Raw genomic sequence first — 21658 nt, 5'->3', positions numbered from 1 at the left:
TTTTGTGCAATCAACAACCCACACATGGCTCCCACCCTTGAATTATTCGGTCCACCTCCTATCACCCATGTCCAGCGTTTAAATCTCATCCTTAAGACCGTAAGGACCTTCTAAACTATGCCAAACCAAGGCGTAATGCTGCTGTGCAAACCATACATAGAACCCGAACGAAACTATCGCACATTCTGCCGATCAAGCTATACTTCTAACGACCGGGCTTCTCCCTCGTCCAAGTGCTTATGGTCCACTCCTAACATCATACCAGACATTACAAGGACTGAGACATGGCTGGGTTCGAGCCCATGCACAGCCGCAGCCCCTGCCCGACAAAACTCGAACCAACCCAAGCCCCAAACTCTCGGCTCCCTCACCCCAAGTGCAGATCGAGACTCTAGGCTTCAACGACAGAAACTTACCCCTTCGCACAGCCCCTTGACAACAAGAACATGGCATCCCCTCGCACAAATCAATATACACGTGAGATGAAAGCAACTTTGCAACGTTTTTTCATAAAAAAATGAACAAAAATGCAAGCATGCATTAGATCATGACATTCGCGCTCAAACACATACATATCAGTATACTAATGGCATATGTGATGAGAAAAAGAATACAAGCGTGCTTGATAAGTTTTTGATGTACAAATGCTCGAAGGAACCCGATGCGTGGGAGGAGCTTGAGGTTGAAGGAAAGGAAGAAAACCGAAATTATTTACTGTAGCACTCAAAAAGAGAATAACTGATCGGAGGGGGTGGGCGGATGAGTGGAGAGTGATTAGGTTAGTGGAAATGCTTAGGGGAAAATTAGGTGTTAATTATATAGATAACAATTAGTTAATGGCCACAAATTGCTTTTTAAAAGTTTTTTAAAAAAAATTTAAGCCCAATAAGGTTAAAAGTAGGCTCATTAATTAAAACCAAACACACTCCCGAAAAATATTTAATTTCGTCTGTTCTAGCGCGAAATGAATCTAGAAACCCTAATGCATGAACTTTTAAAATTTCATGAATTAAATCCTATAATGCATGAATGATGCATAAAATAATTAAACACATAATTAAAAATAAAAATCCTAGATTGCATGCATTCAGTTTACGTGATTTAAATTCCTGAACCTTACAATTTTAAAGTAGGACATACATACTTGAAATTGAACGTACATACATAAACATGGACGTGGCATCATATCGTAAAACTTTTCATAAACATTTTCATAAAAGTATTTGCATCATGCATACTTGAACATACATAGTCATCATCATTATGCGTATAGATATGTTTCAAAGCAAGTGACTCATACATAAATGCGCCTGATCAGACTAAACCACAGTACTGGACTGGCAGGGATGTCCACTACCACATACATAAGATCCCCAGTCATAATTTAACAGGTGGATTAGTCCCTGGTCATACTTTATCCCTTTCCAAACCTGATCAAAATCTGGTCATACTTTACCGGGGTGGAGAGGTCCCCGGACACGTTCTCTGGCTTCCAAACCCGTTCATAATAGGCCACAAGACATTTAGCATACCTCAAAAATAAAACTTTTTTTTTTTCACGTCGAACATACTATTACCTTATGCATGCCTTCCCAAGGCAATTTTTTTTTTCCCCAGAATGCTTGGCGCTCGGGCGGTAAAATCTCGCGCCCGAACGCGGCCCTGTGCGAAAATTTTTGAAAACCAATACGGTTTGAGCAGTCACGCGATAATGATCATAACTCACTCGTTTCTTGTCAAAAAATTAAGAATTTACTGTCAAATCGAAGATATTGAAGAATACTACGTTTTATATGTTGAAATATTTTCTCGAAAATCAACCTAAAATTCACTATAATTAAAATGAGAGCAAACTAGGTTTTTGAGATCTAAAAATTGTTTCAAAATCAATCCAACCATTTTTTTTCTCCAACTTTGCATAACACAACTGAATTTTTGTAAACAATAAACATCAAAACAAATATTATGACAAGATCGATGCAAAAATGAAAGAATATACATGTTTTTGATATTTAAAACTCACGATAAGGCGAATAACGAAGCGACGCGGTGCGGGAAGTGATCCGGGCGACTTGAGGCACGATTTCGCTACTGAAATCAACGTGTGGTTGCCGAAATAATTTGAGGGGGAGAGTGGCCGCTGGAAAAAGAACTAAGAACAATACAATTCTCTCCAAAAAAAAATAAAATGGTGGAAGAGATATGTGTGTGTGTATCTCGTGTGCGTGTGTGTGCAAATCATATGTGTGTGTTTGCATAACGTGTGTGTGGTTTTAATTAGGGGCTAATTAAATTAATTAAAATATATCTAACAACTATTTAACATGCTAATTAAAATTTAATCCCATACTAACTCTGCTAAAATCCCCAAATTAGAATAAAATGTCCAAGTGACAAATTTTTAAAAGTTAAAATCTTAAAAATCATCTAATAAATAAATTAGGCTTTAAAATGATTAAAATTCCAAAGATCATTTAAAATAACAATTTTCTCGACTTGAAATAAAATACCACATTTTCAACGATCACCTAAACCGTCACCGATCTCTTTTCCTGATCACGCATCGAATATTCTCCTGAAACATGAAACTCATGAAAACAACTTAATGTGCATCAAATAAACATGTAATAATTTAAAATAATTCAAAGAAATCCATCATGCATCGCTAAAAAAATCTTTTAAAACTAAATAAATAGTTTAGAAATTTAAATAAATGCACGGTTTTTACGTGTACTGATTTTGGGCTCTACATTTATACTTCTAAGATCGTCGTAGCCTTCGATTCATTATTCCTTATATGAATTTCTAGAAAATTAACTCAACTAGTACCGCGAACCATCAGTATTTTCTTAAAAAATTTACAAGTCTCTAAAGTATTCATAATCTTCATGACTAACTTATGATCCAAAAAATAGAATATCAGTACTTACTAACCAAAAAATCAATATAATCAAATCATTTTCACCTTTCCTAATGCCCAATAGCCAAATTCTTAATCATGTCCAATTTCACCACAAGCCATCAATGCATGAAAATCATATCATTTCTCATTTTCGTGTCGTAGCATGCATAAAAATTTTAAAGCATCTAATCTCGAAACATAACGATGGATAAACTTGTGATGTAAAATTTATATCATGTAAACATGCAAGTGTTAGCATTAAAAAAATTTAAAACCTTTAAAATTACAGACTGGAGGATTGAAGGCTGAGCTGCAGAAGCTGGCGGTGACACAACCCTATACAGAACTCTTGCTCTGATACCAACTTAAACGTCTATTAGAATTTTTTTAACTAAATCTCGAAAAATACAATTAATTTCAAAAATAAATATTTTTAGGCAAGCGTAAAATATCTACTGTCAATCACATAATTTAAAATAAAAGGTATCAAACTACTAGTAAAAATACTGTAGTTAAAAGAACTCAGATCAATAACATTCAAGTCCTTTAAACCATAAACATATAAAGGTAAAATGTATGAAAATATCCATAAACCCTCCTAACTCATAAACATGTATTATGCAGAAAAAGTCTGGTTGTCGGGTTTGCGTGCGCATATCCAGCCTCGCCTACTCAGTTTTCGGCACCTCCAATCTTCTGATCGATATGCTCACCTACATCATTCACACCTAGTGAGTCTAAAAACTCAACACGCCTGCATTGTTATAGCAAGTACATATAAATAACAGGCAATAGTGAAAAGTATTGTAATAAAAATACATTTCATGATCTAAAAAAGTCGTATTCAAAAGCGTAACCTGTCAAAGCATAACCATATTCATAACATATATCACCATATCAACATATACATGTTCGTTTTCTTAATTTGAATTTCATTCATCAGTTGTGACTTTTGTATCATCGTATTAGGCGATGGATCTATCTACGTATAACCACGGTACCCGGCGACGGGGACATCAGCGATAATATTACCCATCCACTGAGTCTTGGCCTTACATATCATCATATTAACATGTCATCGTATTAGTCACAACCAACTCTCATCCTTCAAAAACGTATAATCATATTCATCACTTAATAAAATCATGCATATACATAAAATTTTTCTTAAAACCAAACATGCAACGTATTTTTATATTTAAATAAAAAGTCATATACATGATACACAAACATTTAAAAACATGCTAAATTTGTGATAAGGGAGCTTCCAGGACTCAATACACGACTTGAACCCAAAATGACCATTTTTCCCGTAGAACCCAAAATGACCATTTTACCCCTGGACCTCAAAATTTCGACCCGAAGATTACCAAACTTCTTAAAACACCTCAAAACATATTAATAAGCTTTTCTTAGACGTAAACTTGAGCTCATTTCAAAACATAAACTATTAGTTTTAAAACTTGGACTGGGGTCCCGGTTTTAACCCGAATCAACCCGAAACGTAACCTAAATTTTCACTCGAGCCACGACTCGATCCTACATGACCAGCCTCTAAACCACTTATTTCATACCACTTATGACCCTTAAACAGTAGTTGAAAGTTGCTGGAATTTTTCTGCACATGCGTACTCGAAACCCTAGTACACCAAGCTTGAAATTATTCGATCCTAGGCCCTACCATCTCGAACCAGCCTTGAACCAACCCTTCCTAGCCCACCTTATGAAACGTCTGCTAATTTTAAAAGTCTACCGAACATTTTTTTAAATGAAATGGCTGAAACCATGCTTACATAAATACATTAAATTTGAAACATGAATTTTGTAAAATCAATCTAGTGCTGAATAAAATACTACAATTAAAATTATGAAAAGAGCAATCAACTTAAATAATTAACGTTTAAAAACATAAAACGTCAAGCGTATTAAAATCTGTCAAAACCCACAACAAAATAAAATCATCCACCATTTAAAAAAAAAATTGTTTAAATGTATTCGCATAAAATCATATTCTTGTAGAAGAATACAAGGTCATCGGGTTAACGTATGCCACCAGCTCCGTTCGTTCAGTCATTATCACCTCCAGTCTCTTGATCAAAATGCTCACCTACATCATTCACACCTAGTGAGTCTAAAGAATCAACACATCTGTAACGTTAATAGCAAGTACATATACATAACATGTAACAGTGAAAAATACTGTAATAGACATACATTTCATGAGCATAAAAGTAAACATGTCGTATGATAGCATAACGTGTCAAAACATGTCTCATCATATCATCATATATGCATACATTTTCTTTTATTGAATTTTGTTCATTAGTTGTGACTTTCGTATCACCTCTATCGTATCTAAAACGTCTACTGTTTTAAAAGTGCGGAAATATTTTTATTTTTTTAAAAGCCCACAAAATTACATTTCACATAATCGTATTTATTTTTCAATAAAAGTAGCACAGTTTAAAAATAACCAATGTCAACAAAAATCAACGTAAACGTAAATGTGTAAAAGTCGTAATATCCTCAATGTATAACAAATGTTTAACTCCTCTCAAAACTCATAACTCAATATGAGGAAAAACGTGTGGTTCTCAGGTTATGTCACCACACCAGGGCTGCCTACTCAGAGTTCAGCACCTCCTGTCTCCTGCTCAAAATGCTCACCTGCATCACACACGCCTAGTGAGTTTAAAGACTCAACACAAATGTACCAGTAATAACAAGTACATATACGTAGCACACAGCAATGAAAAGTAGCATAATCAACATACATTTCATGTCGGCAGTAAAATCGTATAAATAAACGTGTCCTGTCAAAACGTGGTCAAAATCATAGCATGTAACATCATATCAGCATAAACATGTTAAATTTCTTAATTTGAATTCTGTTCATTAGCTATGACTTTCGTATAATCATGTCAGTCGATGGATCCATCTACGTGTAACCGTGATACCCGGCGGCGAGGATCATCAGTGACAACATTACCCGCCCACTGAGTCCCGGCCTACATGAAATCGTGTCATCGTGTTAGTCACAAATAAATCAATTCCTTCAAAAATGTGTCATCATATTCATCAGTTAAATAAGAGCATGCATATACATAATTTTCCTCTAAACCAAGAATGTACCGTAATTATCATAATTGCGTAAAAATCATAATCGTTATGCATAAAAATTTAAAAATATCATAAATTTGTTCTCAGGGCGCTGTTTTAACCAAAATCTCATCTCGGGTGCAAAATGACCATTTTGCTTACAATTGACCCGAAGCTTACTAAACTCCTTCAAATGTCCCAAAACATATTTATAAGCATTCCTAAACGTAAACTCGAGCCCAATACAAAACGTGATCGATTCATTTTAAAACTTGGACCGGGGTCCCGATTTTAACCTGAATCGACCGAAAACGTACCCAAAATTTACCCAACTTGAACCATAATTTAAACAACTCATTCTAAACCATTTGTTACATGAATTATGTCCACTAAGTCCATCATGTCTCGGCCAGCCCCTCAATAACTATCGGCCCCTCTCTTGTACACTTATTTCCCAACACATCTCCAACCTCTTAAATACTTCGGTCCACTTCTATCCTCACGTGTCCAGCCATTAAGGGTCACCATTAAGACCTTAATGAACGCCTAAACTAAGCTTAAATGAAGAATAAAGTTGCTTTGCGACCAAACGCAGAAGACGTTCGAGCCTCTCCAAGAACACTACCCGAGCCCTCTTCAACTAAACCCCCCTTCGATCTTCTCCTAGACCGAGTACAGCTGTTCCAGCCCCTTCCTAGCGCTCCCACTTACCCAGGAGGGTTGGCTTCGAGGCTGGTGATGAGTCATGCACAGTTATCACACCAAAAACTCTCGATCTAGCTTACAACGTGCTGCGGCTGAAGCTTAGCCCCAAAATCAGACTGCCCTTGCGCTCATGCTCGACCCTACCATCTAGTCCCATAAACTGTGCTGTGATACAACCCCTCGCCCCTTGCACAGAAATTTCAGAAACAAAAAGATGAACAACACTTAGAAGATGCAAGACACATGGGACCCGAAAATATTTCATGGAAATCTTGGATCGAGGATTTTCGTACATGAACCCAAAACAACAGCATATAAACGTGTATAATGCTATAAAAGATGATACAAAGCATGCCTTGATGATGTAGTCACGAGGGAAACGAAGCATGCATTGATGATGTAGTCACGAGGGAAACGAAGAACGAGTGCCGGAGACCAATTTTCCTTCAAGAATAGAGCTTGGCCGTGACTTCTTAGGTGAGATTTTGCTGAAACCGAGAGTGGGAAATTATGAATGGGGTGTCGGCTGGTTTGGGTGTAAATTACTAGGTTTAGGGTTATTTATAAACTAATTAAATGGTTAGCAAACCAACTAATGAGCCCTAAGTTGATAATTAAAATTTTAAAAATATATTTAAGCTCAATGAGCTTAAAAGTAGGCCTATTAAATTCAAACACACTTCCAAAAAATATCTCGTGTTGGTAAGTTCTTGAAAATTTTCGCCGAACCCTCAAAAAGTCCCATAATTCGATAAAATTTACGTACCGTAAAAAAATAAAATCCTGCATGTAAAAATACCCAATAAAATCCCATTTTTTAAAAATACACTTAAAAACACCTTAAATAAATTAATAAAATTTAATCATGTTATAAAATAATTTTCTTGAAAATTTTCCGGTCTCCGTTCCTTGGTCAAGCGTGAAATGGATCTAGGAACCCTAATGCGTGAACTTTTAAAATTTCATGAAATAATTAATACCATGCATGAATTATGCATAAAATGCATACAAATAATTAACACATAATGTAAATAAAACCTATATTGATGAAATTTAAATAAACAATGAATTAAAACACACAATAATGAAAAAAACAAGCATTTAATGCTTTAAAACAATTTAATAAAATACCAAAGAACTTTAATAACTTGCATGCACGTGGTTCACGTGGACCTTCAAATTTTCGGAACGTTACAGTATCAGCTCCATTCGATGGATCAATCTACGTATAAGCACGGTACCGGACGGCGGAGACATCAGCGACACTATCACCCGTCAACTGAGCATTGACTTATCATATCATCGTATCATGTCAATGAAAATACGAACGTCGGGCTCCCTCTGGGGCCGTCTCCCGTAAACAGGTTCCCTATGGGCCTTTTCCGTCACGATATCTCCAATCATATCATTGTACATATATCTTCAGTCACAACACACTCCCATCTTTCAAAAGCATCATCATTTTTATCACTTATCAAAATCATACATTTACATAATTTTTTCTTAAAATCAAGCATGCAACGTATTTTCATAATTATGTAAAAAGGCGTGTACTAGGAAACATAAACGTTTAAAAACATGTCAAATTGTGCTCAGGACACTGCCAGGACTTAAAACTCGACCCGAGTGCAAAATGACCATTTTTCCACTAAAAACTTAAAATGATCGTTTTATCCCGGGACCTCAAAATTTAGACCCGAAACTCACCAAACTCCTCAAAACACCTCAAAACATATTTATAAGTGTTTTTTAGACGTAAAATCGAGTCCGATTCAAAACTTACATGATTCGTTTTAAAACTTGGATCGGGGTCCCGGTTTTAACCCGAATCAACCCGAAACTTAACCAGATCTCTTCAAGCTTAAACCATGCCTCAACCATACCCTACCTGCCCTTAAACCACCTAGACCAGCCTACTTAAGACCTTCGAACAACACCTGAAATTGCTGTATTTTTCTGCACCAAAGCGAGCCGAACCCTAGTGCACTACCCTCGAATTCTCAACCCTAGACCAAACCAACGGGGACTAGACCTGAACCAGCCCTTCCTAGCCCACCTATGGACCCTGCTGGACCACACCATGGCCTGATTCAGCCCTCTTTGGCCGAGCCTACCCTAGCAGCTTGAGAAAACATGAAAAAAATGAAAGGGGATCGGTTAAGGTGTCCGAATGAGCAACGGAAGTTTCAAAAATATTTTTCATACATGAAAATCGAGCACCCTAAACTATATTGTGTAGCAAATACAATAAAACACAAAATGACATTCATAGAGTGTTTTAGAAAATTACCAATCAATCTTAAAAGATTGATTATGGCTCCAACTTAGTTGTCAAACAACTAAGCTCTTCAATGGCAAGATTGATCTACAAGCTTCCCTTGAGCACTCCTTGCTCAAAATCAAGCCCACCACCAACAAGGAAGATCCACCTTACATTTGCACTAGAAAATGTAAGGCATTTTTCTTTGAGAAGTGTGTGCATTCATCAACAAGTGAAGAAGCAAAATTAAAGGGAAAAAATATGTGTAAATTTCGGCCAAGTCTATTTAGGAGAGAGGGATGAGTGTTTTTCTTGGTGTGTGAAAAAGTAAAAATGAGCATGTGCATGCCATGTCTTGGATGTTGAAAAAGTAGCCTACAACCCTTCACCTCCCATGCATGCAATTCTAGTTGGGCTTGTAACAATTACAAGGCCCGTGGACTTTTATTTAATTATCTCAAACATATTTGAGACTAATTAAATCTTACTTGATTTTACTCAAGTCCACTAGTTTAATAATTATCTCTAATTGGGCTCTACAAGGCCAATGTTGTTTAATTAATTCAACACTTGAATTAATTTAATTATTTGGACTCTACTAGGTCCACTTGTGTTTAATTAATTCAACACTTGAATTAATTTAATTTAGTCAATAACAATGTTTATGAAAATCACAATTTTCAAATACATTATTTGTTTGGCCAACTTTTAATTTAGAAACACTTACTCAAATTAAAAGTCACATTCCCCTTATAGAAGTCATACTTCTAATTTTCCTTGCACTTATAAACTATTTTATAAGCCGTTCAACACATTGAACTACTTTTACTTCTCAACGGGATCTAGAAAGTTAGCACTTGTGCGGCCCTCATGGTTCAATGATACAACTAGCCATGGATTCACATACCAATGTGATTCGGGACTAAACATTTCCTTATATGAGCATACTTCAGTTGCTCTATTCTTACTTATCAACTCATTGATAATAAGAACGTCAGAACTCAAGTCTGATAGTCCCAACCAATCATGTTAAACGCCTAGCAGCATCGCTTACATGATTTGCTATGTATCAAATGATAGTACCTGCGTGGGACTTGGACGCTAACTCTTCTTCTTAATCATCATTAGGATTAAAGGGATCAACTAATTAAATTGGGTCATAATTTTTTTTTTTAATGTTGAACACTATATAAACAAGTGTACAAAATCTATAAAAAAAATAGGTTCCATCTCATTCAAATCACAAGATCAAGTTAATATCTACAACATGATCCAAAAGTACAAGTCTTGTACCGAAGTAAATCAAAACAAATTACCGTTCATTCACTACATATCAAGTGATGAAAACAACTCTACTTCTGGGTCCGAATCTCCACTCTAAGCTCAATCTCTCATCCTCTTCTCGACCCTGATCATGTCCCACCTGTTGTCATGCACACATACAAACACAACAACAGCCGGATAACTCCGGTGAGAAATATATTCCCAGTATAAACAATGTATACATGCAATCATATAAACAGATATAAAAGTATGGAACAGCTATCAATAACATGTATCATAATCTGAAAGACATGAATGGATATAAAACTGTAAATCAAACTCTTTGACTCTTAATCTCTGACTCGACTCTTATCTAGGGATCCCGGTTCCCGGACTTTGGTACATCATATCGAATCTCTACAATAGGAGTCGATCTACTCCTAAGCAACATCGATATAAACAAAATGTCCAATGACTTGGTACCTCTGCCAAAGACTTGGCTCCTCTGCCACAGACTCAATACATGCTTTGCTATAAGTCAATAGACTAAGCATATCAATCTCAAGAATTGCAAACATCCAAGCAATTACAATAAAGTATGTGGTTTTGGAAAACTCAAGCAATCTCTGACTCGAGTTGTATCTTCCCGGTTAAACATTGATTTATACCTTTCTTTTGTCGATCTGTAGAAGTCGAAGTCTTGAATTCGAAGCTGTCAACACTCAATCTGGCAATGACATTATTGAGGAGTACAATATCAATATACAACCCAACACAAGAATTCTCAATTTAATCAAATTTCGACGGCATAATGGCACAATCTCGATATACCCAGCAATACCATATCAACAGATACAAATCGTAACTCATAATCGATAACAACCACAATATGATATTCTCAAATCGGTATAATCTCAATCAAATTCAACCTGAAAATGATAACAATTTCATACGGTATCCGTTCTTCAATCCGGTTTCGATTATACACTTAGAACAATCTCAGGAACAGATAATATTGATCAAATCATGATTCCTTCAATACCATATTTTCAAATCATAACGAAACATAAAAAAACTTACGTCCTTTTGAAGCTCTTGTCGATAGAACTACGGTACTGAATTCGGATTTAAATTCTGACTGGCAGATCTCTAAAAATCACAAGTCTAGAATTTGATATTCCTGAAGCTTTCCTTGAACTATCCTCCTTTTTTGCTGCTGAATCTAAAGGAAAAATGAAGGAATTTACATGTTATATGCATGGCCAAGACATGTGGCTCATTCTTCATGCTGCACGTCTCGCGCATATGCGCGACCATCATCGGCGCATATGCGCGAGACTCTCTGTCTCGGCAATTCCTGAATTCATCATCTCGTGCATATGCACGCCCTGTCCCCGCGCATATTCGCGAGACCTACTGTCTCGGCACTTCTTCATTCCACATGCTCGCGCATATGCGCGCTCTCTTCCCGCGCTTATGCGCGAGATCTTCTGCCTTGCTCGCGCATATACGCGGCTCTTGTCGCGCATATGCGCGCGAGACCTTATGTCCTCGCACAATACAATATCACATGCTATACCAAATCTGGTCTCGGAGTTGTCCTTCTATAATTAAATCAATTCATAATCAATAATCTCATATTAACAGAATAAAATCTCGAGCATTACAATTCTCCCCCTCTAATATCTGATTTCGTCTCACAGGCAATCAAATCACATAAAAGAAGGAGATATACAGAAGCTAAATAAGAAAACTCACATCAATGAAATAACTCTTGAAATTTCTGTCTCATATCTGATTCAGTTTCCCAAGTAGCTTCTTCAATGCCTTGACGACTCCACTGAACTTTCACAAGCGGAATAGTCTTCGTTCTGACCTGCTTTTCTTTACGATCTAGAATCTGAATTGGTTTCTCGAAATAACTCAGAGTTTCATCAAGTTCTGCCTCATCTGGCTAAAGAACATGAGAAGCATCAGGAAGATACTTCCGTAGCATAGATACATGAAAGATATCATGTATACCAGATAGGGAAGGCAGAATAGCAAGTCAATAGGCATGAGTACCTATCTTCTCAAGAATCTCATACGGACCAATATAATATGGAGATAACTTTCCTTTCTTGCCAAATCTGACAGTGCCTCTGAAAGGAGAAATCTTCTGAAATACTCTGTCTCCCTGCTCAAATTCTAAAGGTCGACGTCTAATATCTGCATATTTGGCCTCTTTATCCCGAGCTGTCTTCATTTTCTTCTTTATCAGCTTCACTTTCTCAGTTAATCTCGAATCATATCAGGCCCAAGTTCAGGTACCTCAGATATCTCATCCCAATAGAGAGGGGATCTGCACTTCTTGCCATACAACGCTTCAAATGGAGCCATCTCTATGCTCGTCTGATAGCAGTTGCTGTACGAAAACTCACAAAGAGGCAAAGAATCTTGCCAACTAGTGATAAAATCTAGCACTACAGCATATCCTCCAATGTCTGGATAGTCCGCTCTGACTGTCCGTCTGTCTGAGGATGATATGCAGTACTCAAATGTAATTTCGTACCTAGAGATTGTTACAAATTGTGCCAAAAGTGTGAAGTAAATCGAGGATCACGATCTGATACGATAGACTTCGGCACATCATGCAATCTGACCACTTCTCTGACATAAATCTCTACCATATGGTCATGTCTGTACGTCATTCTGTACGGAATAAAACATGCTGATTTGGTCAATCTGTCAATAACAACCCAAATCGCATCGCAACCTCGGGAGGATTGTGGTAGCTTTGTCATAAAATCCATAGAAATGTGATCACATTTCCATTTTGGAATAGATAAGCTATGCAACAGACCTCCTGGTTTCTTTCTTTCTGCTTACCTGTTGGCAATTCAAATATTTGGATACAAACTTTGTAATGTCTGCTTTCATTTGTTTCCACCAAAACTGTTTCTTCAGATCATTGTACATTTTTCTTCCACCAGGATGAATACTCAAACGACTACAGTGTGCTTCGGTCAAAATCTGTTGTTTCAAGTCTGAAACATCTGGCACAACAATTTGATTATTCACATATAATACATCATCACGAACCTTATATTCTGATTGATGCCCTGATCTGACCATCAAAATCGAGTTCTGAACATTCTGATCAACTTTCTGTGCTTCTTTAATTCAAACAATCAACTCTGGTTCAACTTGAATGGCGTACAGTCTCAGAGGTTGACAATCTATCTCAAATACTAATCCAAAAAGACAGCAATATTAAATCAAATTCGACACACCAATCGTCGATAAGGATAAAGAACATACCTTTCGACTCAGTGCATCAGCTGCTACATTCAATTTTCCCGGATAATATTTGATTTCACAATCAAAGTCTTTCAATAAATCAAGCCATCTACGTTACCTCATATTAAATTCAGACTGTGAAAAGAGATATTTCAAACTTTTGTGATCAGAATAAATCTCAAATTTCTCACCGTATAGGTAGTGTCGCCAGATCTTCAATGCAAATACAATGGCAGCCAATTCAAGATCATGAATCGGATAGTGAGTCACATGTGGTTTCAGTTGTCTCGAGGCATAAGCAATAACATGTCCTCGCTACATCAAAACACAACCCAATCCTCTGTTAGAAGCATCACAATAAACAACAAAATCATCAGTACCTGACGGGATAGTCAACACCGGAGCACTGGTAAATCTCTTCTTCAATTCTAGGAAGCTAGATTCACACTCTTCTGACCAAACAAAAGCTGCATTCTCCTGAGTCAACTGAATAATCGGCTTTGCAATACTGGAGAAATATTTAATAAATCAACAATAGTATCCTGCTAAACCCATAAAAGTGCGTATCTCTGGCACTGATGTCGGTCTAGGCCAACTGATCACATCCTTAACTTTGCTAGGATCAACAGAAATATCATCTCTAGATATAATGTGTCCCAAAAATATCACTTGCTTCAGCCAAAACTCACATTTAGACAGCTTAGCATAAAACTTCCCAGTTCTCAGAATTCTCAATACAGTTCTCAAATGTTCAGCATAATTAATCATATTCTTGGAATAAATCAGAATATCATCAATAAAAATAATTACAAAGTCATCAAGATATTTCTGAAATATTCGATTCATCAATCCCATAAATACAGCAAGAGCATTCGTTAAACCAAACGGCATGACTATAAACTCATAGTGGCCATACCTGGTTCTGAAAGCTGTCTTCGAGATATCAAAATCCCTGACTCTCAGCTGATGATATCCAGATCTCAGAACGATCTTGGAATAAACAGAAGAGCCCTGCAACTTATCAAATAAGTAATCAATACGAGGCAAAGGATATTTATTCTTTATCGTAGCCTTGTTCAGTTGCCGATAGTCAATGCAGAGTCTCATTGAACCATCTTTTTTTCTAACTAATAATACTGGAGCACCCCAAGGAGAAACACTCGGTCTGATGTAACCCTTGGCTAGGAAATCTTCTAGCTGATCTTTCAATTCAATCGGTGCCATTCTGTAGGGAGTTTTAGAAATAGGAACTGTTCCTGATATCAATTCAATACTGAAGTCTATTTCTCGGATTGGAGGCAAACCCGGAATTTCATCTGGCAAGATATCAGCAAACTCACATACCACTGGCAAATCGGCCAATGACGGGCTCGATTTCAGTACATCTACTGAATACACAAGGAAGCCCTCTGCTTCTTTCTATAATAATCGAGTTATAGATAAACCAGATATCAAAAGGATTCGAGATCTGGAACCCTTACCGTAAAATTCCATTCATCAGCCATTTCATGTCTGAATCTCATAATTTTCTGGAAACAATCTACGGTATCTCTGTACTTGGTCAGCATATCAATATCGATAATGCAGTCAAAATCAGACAAACCTAGTACAATACAATCTAACTCAATCTCATTGCCATCATACTGCAGTATACAATGTTTAACAGATTTCACTGATATAAGACCTCTCCCCAAAGGTAAAGAGACAGATACTGCAGCAGATAATGACTCAACAGGCAAATCATGAATCAATGCAAATCGCTCAGATATAAAAGTATGGGATGCACCGGTATCAATCAATACATAAGCAGAGTAACCACAAAGAGAACAGTTACCTGCAACAACATCATCAGGTGCTTCCTGTGCCTGCTCTTCAGTCAATGCAAATAATCTGGCCTGCTGTCTCGGAGGCTGGCTAACAGTCTGGCTTCCTCCTGACCTCAGCTGTGACTGAGTAGTAGGTGTTGGCTGGAAAAGTGAACAGCAGATGATCGTCTATCAGTCTGAGCCACTGATCCAGATGATTCTGCTCCCTAGGATCTTTGAGAACTTTGATGTGGACAGACCCTGGCAAAATGTCCTTGCTGTCGACAGATGTTGCAACTACCAAACACTCCTTAGCATTGCTCTGTGGGATGTCTTCCTCCACAAGTTCAGCAATAGACCAAGGTATAAATTTGGCTCTGTCGTGAACCACTGGAGCTAGATGACCTACTACCAGACTTTTTGAACTGTTTCCCTCGGGCTTTCAAATGATCTTTCTTCCCACTGCTGCTACCGCCACTATCAAATTTGGGAGGGGGTTGGTGGAATGGAACTGAAGGTTGTGGCTGTTTCGGTGCTGGAGCAACATACGAAGATCCCTTCTGTCTAATCAAACCCACTTCTGCTCCTTTCGCTCTATGCATCAGCAAAGTTATTTGGTCGTCCGGCATTTACCAATGTAAAGATCTCGGGATTCAATCCATTGATGAACTGATCAGCCACTGCTTCATCATTTTCAGCAACATGCGGAGCAAATCGTAACAAGGTAGAGAACTTGGCTACATATTCTTCAATATTCAGCTGACCCTATCTCAGATTAGCAAACTCTGTACCCTTGTCTTTTCTGTACGATACTGGGAAGAATCGTTGATAAAATTCAGTCTTAAAGATCTTCTAAGTAATAACTGTACCTCGATGCTCCAACGATCTCTTGGTCGTGAGCCACAAATTCTTTGCAACGTCATGCAACTGGTGCCCAATCAGTCTAACTCTTCGCTCATTTGTGTAGTCAAGGGAATCAAACAGCATCTCAATGTCATCTAACCAACTTTCACAGTCAATAGAATTATCTGTTCCCTTAAAAGTCGGTGGTTTGAATGACTGAAACCTCTTCAGCAAGGTTTCCATGGGTGTTGCTTTGACCTCCATCGGATTATTCGTGGTACTACCCTGTTCTGGGATTTTACGAGGAGGCATATCTGATTATCAAAAGGATTAGCAATCAAATATAACAAATCTGTTTCAGTCCTCCTCTGATCATCTTACTGCTGATCAAGAATTGGTTTTGATTCATTCTCAAGTCATACATGTTTCCAATCAAATCAGATACTCATGTAAACATTGTTAAAGCAGTAAAACATGCTGTCATCACAAAAGCAAGGAAAGAAAACTCAATCTACCCCGCTCACTCTCTTCTAAGTCAGTCTAAGGAACCTACTGCTCTGATACCACCTGTTGTGGGGACCCGGACACTAACTCGTCTTCTTAATCTATCAACTAATTAAATTGGGTCATAAATTTTTTTAAATGTTGAACACTATATAAACAAGTGTACAAAGTCTATAACAAAATAGGTCCCATCTCATTCAAATCACAAGATCAAGTTAATATCTACAACATGATCCAAAAGTACAAGTCTTGTACCGAAAAAAATCAAAACAAACTACTGTTCATTCACTACATATCAAGTGATGAAAACAACTCTACTTCTGGGTCCGAATCTCCACTCTAAGCTCAATCTCTCATCCTCTTCTCGACCCTGATCATGTCCCACCTGTTGTCATGCACACATACAAACACAACAACAGCCGGATAACTCCGGTGAGAAATATATTCCCAGTATAAACAATGTATACATGCAATCATATAAACAGATATAAAAGTATGGAACATTTATCAATAACATGTATCATAATCTGAAAGACATGAATCAATATAAAACTGTAAATCAAACTCTTTGACTCTTAATCTCTGACTCGACTCTTATCTAGGGATCCCGGTTCCCGGACTTTGGTACATCATATCGAATCTCTACAATAGGAGTCGATCTACTCCTAAGCAACATCGATATAAACAAAATGTCCAATGACTTGGCACCTCTGCCAAAGACTTGGCTCCTCTGCCACAGACTCAATACATGCTTTGCTATAAGTCAATAGACAAAGCATATCAATCTCAAGAATTGCAAACATCCAAGCAATTACAATAAAGTATGTGGTTTTGGAAAACTCAAGCAATCTCTGACTCGAGTCGTATCTTCCCGGTTAAACATTGATTTATACCTTTCTTTTGTCGATCTGAAGAAGTCGAAGTCTTGAATTCGAAGCTGTCAACACTCAATCTGGCAATGACATTATTGAGGAGTACAATATCAATAGACAACCCAACACAATAATTCTCAATCTAATCAACTTTCGACGGGATAACGGCACAATCTCGATATACCAGGAATACCATATCAACAGATACAAATCGTAACTCATAATCGAGAACAAACACAATCTGATATTCTCAAATCGGTATAATCTCAATCAAATTCAATCTGAAAATGATAACAATTTCATACGGTATCCGTTCTTCAATCTGGTTTCGATTATACACTTAGAACAATCTCAGGAACAGATAATATAGATCAAATCATGATTCCTCAATACCATATTTTCAAATCATAACGAAACATAAGAAAACTTACGTCGTTTTGAAGCCCTTGTCGATAGAACCACGGTACTGAATTCGGATTGAAATTTGGATGGGCAGATCTCAAAAAATCACGAGTCTAGAATTCGAAAATCCTGAAGCTTTCCTGGAACTCTCATTGTTTTTTGGCTGCTGAATCTCAAGGAGAAATGAAAGAATTTATATGTTATATGCATGGCCAAGACATGTGGCTCATTCTTCATTCTGCACGTCTCTGTCTCGGCAATTCCTGAATTCATCATCTCGCGCATATGCGCGCCCTGTCCCCGTGCATATGCGCGAGACCTACTGTCTCGGAACTTCTTCATTCCGCATGCTCCCGCATATCCGCTCCCTCTTCCTTTGCATATGCGCGAGGTCTTCTGCCTTACTCGCGCATATGCGCGGCTCGTGCCGCGCATATGAGAGAAACCTTCTGTCCTCGCACAATACAATATTACATGCTATACCAAATCTAGTCTCGGAGTGGTCCATCTATAAATACATCAATTCATAATCAATAATCTCAGATTAACAGAATAAAATCTCGGGCATTACAACCTGCAAGAACCATTCAATTATAATTAACGTACAGTATGGTCCCTTCAACTCATATATCCCGACCGATTCGACAACTATTGGTATATCGAGAGCTGTCAAAGAATCGATACTGTGTCATGTCGTAGTTGCATCGATGGTGTAATCTAAGAAACCCCTTTCTTAATTACCATCATACTCTGATCAGAGATTTCAAACTACATATACATAGGATATCCATACCCGAAGGTAAGCGGTGAATCCCTGACTACAATGCATCGACTCCTATATGTTTCGACAAAACACCCAACCTTGCCACCTGATGACCCCATATGAGTCGGTAAACAAGTCAAAGTGAAATGCTAGCATATAGAGTCTCAATGTTGTCCCGGGTCATAAGGACTAATGATGTACAACCATAAACTAGGACGTTTCCACTCGATAAGTAAGAACCACTTGAAAAGTTCTTTATGGATGGTTGTTCAGTGCACTCTACAAGGGGCACCTATCTGCATGTTCGGACATCACAATGTCCCCTGCCAATGAAACATGGTACTCACATCGCAGATACTAGTCTCAAACTCGAGCGGCCTATATCCTTCTTAGCGGCGACTGAATCGACTAGGAACTGTTTAGAATATATAGTATTGCAAATATGAGTTTCATGATACTCATCATATGAGCATCTCATATTCTTTCTACTATTTGTATAATTCAAGGACTTTATCTATACAACTAGCATGGATATACAGATAAAGATGTGCCAAAACAATAATTTCAAATATTATTAAAATAAAGATTGTTTATACATAGAGTTTCATTGTGAAAACTCGGCCAACACTTGGCTCGACGGACACCTACTCCAACAATCTCCCACTTGCACTAGAGCCAACTAACCATATGCTTCAAACCCATCGATTCACGATGCTTTTCGAATAATGGTCCAGGTAAAGGCTTAGTTAGTTGATCAGCAACATCATCTGCAGAGCCGACTTTCTCAATCGACACTTCTCCTCTTTCCACAATCTCTCAGAGGATGTAGTACTTTCTAAATACGTGTTTGGATTTCTGATGAGACCTTGGATCCTTTCTTGAGCTATAGCTCTCGTGTTGTCACAAAACACCGGGACAGGAGCAACTCAATTAGGAATGACACCCAACTCTTGGACGAAATTCCTTATCCAAACAGCCTCCTTTGCTGCAGCTGATGTAGCAATGTATTCGGCCTCAGTGGTGGAATCCACAGTACTGTCTTGCTTGAAACTCTTCCAAGAGACAGCAGCACCATTGAGCATGAATACGAACCCAGAGGTTGACTTCGAGTCATCGATATCGCTTTGGAAGCTAGAGTTGGTATAGCATTCCAAATTCAGTTCTCCACCCCCATAGACCAAAAACAACTTATTGGTCTTTCTCAAATACTTGAGGATGTCTTTCACAGCTTTCCAGTGTGGAAGACCTGGTTTCGATTGATATCTACTCAATATACTTAGTGCAAAATCCATGTCAGGACGTGTAGAAATCATCACATACATAATGCTACCAATCGCAGCTGCATAAGGAATGCCTGTCATCGCCGCTATCTCTGCATCATTCTTGGGAGACATAGGCTTGGATAGGGACACGCCATGACACATTGGTAGATGTCCTCTCTTAGACTAATCCATCGAGAACCGCTTCACGATGGTATCAATGTATGTGGACTGAGTGTGTGGGGTCCTTAACTCCTAATCGTTATTACAATTCAATTTGATTAGGGTTAATTAATTACAGCGGAAAACGATTTTAAATTTTCTTTACAATGAGCCCAAAACATTTTGTTTGAATACTAAAATAGTATTTTATCTCATATCCTAAAACATACCCACACATAATCAAAGCCAACCACATACAAACAACTCATATCCTCGGGACATGCCCCGGTATATAGATACATATACATATATACTGAGAAAGACCACGAAACCTCAAATCAACCATGACTCCCTCCAGAAGCACCCTCTCCGATCTCCTGATATCCTGGAGTACCTGTCATTATCCACATACAAAGACAACAACAGCCTCATCTGGGTGAGCAAAGCTCAGTCTGAAGCAACCCTAATATATACCACATATATCTAAACAATGATATATGATATGCAATGCATGTATGTCGTGGAGGTATCAGGTCAAATGCTCATCCACTGAGCACATGCCAGAATCAAACGAATCGCTATCAAATCAATGCTTGAGCTAGCACACCGGCCTTGATCAGGGATACTCGTATAATAGCATCAACAAAGCGCCATCAAATCCCAAATCTCAATCAATCATCGGGGCCACTAATGTCTATGCTTTAAGGGCCACATAATGCCAAACATAGCATTGTGTTCACAAATTCCAGAGTCAAATCCAATCATATCAGGGTCTCCAAGGATCATAGCTCAACGTGTATGTCATGTATGCCACCTAAAATCAATAAAATAAGGCATATAGACATATATTCTCATTCTAATCCATCAAATCAATCCAACATATGTCATATGATACAGATACCTATCATATGTTAATCGATCGCAACATATCTCAATTCTTCGTTCCAGTCGATGTAGCTTGAAAATATCAGTATAAAAATTTATCTACATCAATAACATATTCATTTCAATCAATAACATCATTCAAAATCAATATTATAAATTTCAAATAACTTTTGAAACTTTGAAAATTCGTATCAAATCGAAATCAGAACATAATTCAATTCCGACTTCAAAACTTAGTTTTTTGTCGGTTATTCTACCACATATATGATTCTCGACTTCAAATACATGTTATTCCAGCACTTCAATAAGTAAAGGTGCTGAAACTAGAAAAAACTTACCTCAAAAGAAAGCTCTCGACGCGAGGATTTCAATTATATAATTTTTTTCGAGTTTGGACAACGTTTCGAGGTAAATTAATACGATAGAACTTGGTTTCTCTTTTTTCCTCTCTCTCGAAGCTTTATCTTTCTCGAAGCTTTAAGAATTTGAAAGGATAACAACCAGGTCTTATCACAATTCAATTGCCTTTCATGTCATTACAAAATTTTCCTTAAAAATTAAATCAACTATTTTTCATATTATTCACCAATTTGCCATCAAAATTTATTTGATTTTTTAAAATTTATTGGATTTATATTTATTCACAATGTTTAAA

The sequence above is a fragment of the Primulina tabacum genome, chromosome 15 (genome assembly GCF_025594145.1).
Source record: "Primulina tabacum isolate GXHZ01 chromosome 15, ASM2559414v2, whole genome shotgun sequence".
NCBI lineage: Eukaryota > Viridiplantae > Streptophyta > Magnoliopsida > Lamiales > Gesneriaceae > Primulina > Primulina tabacum.
This window is presented reverse-complemented; position numbering follows the sequence as displayed.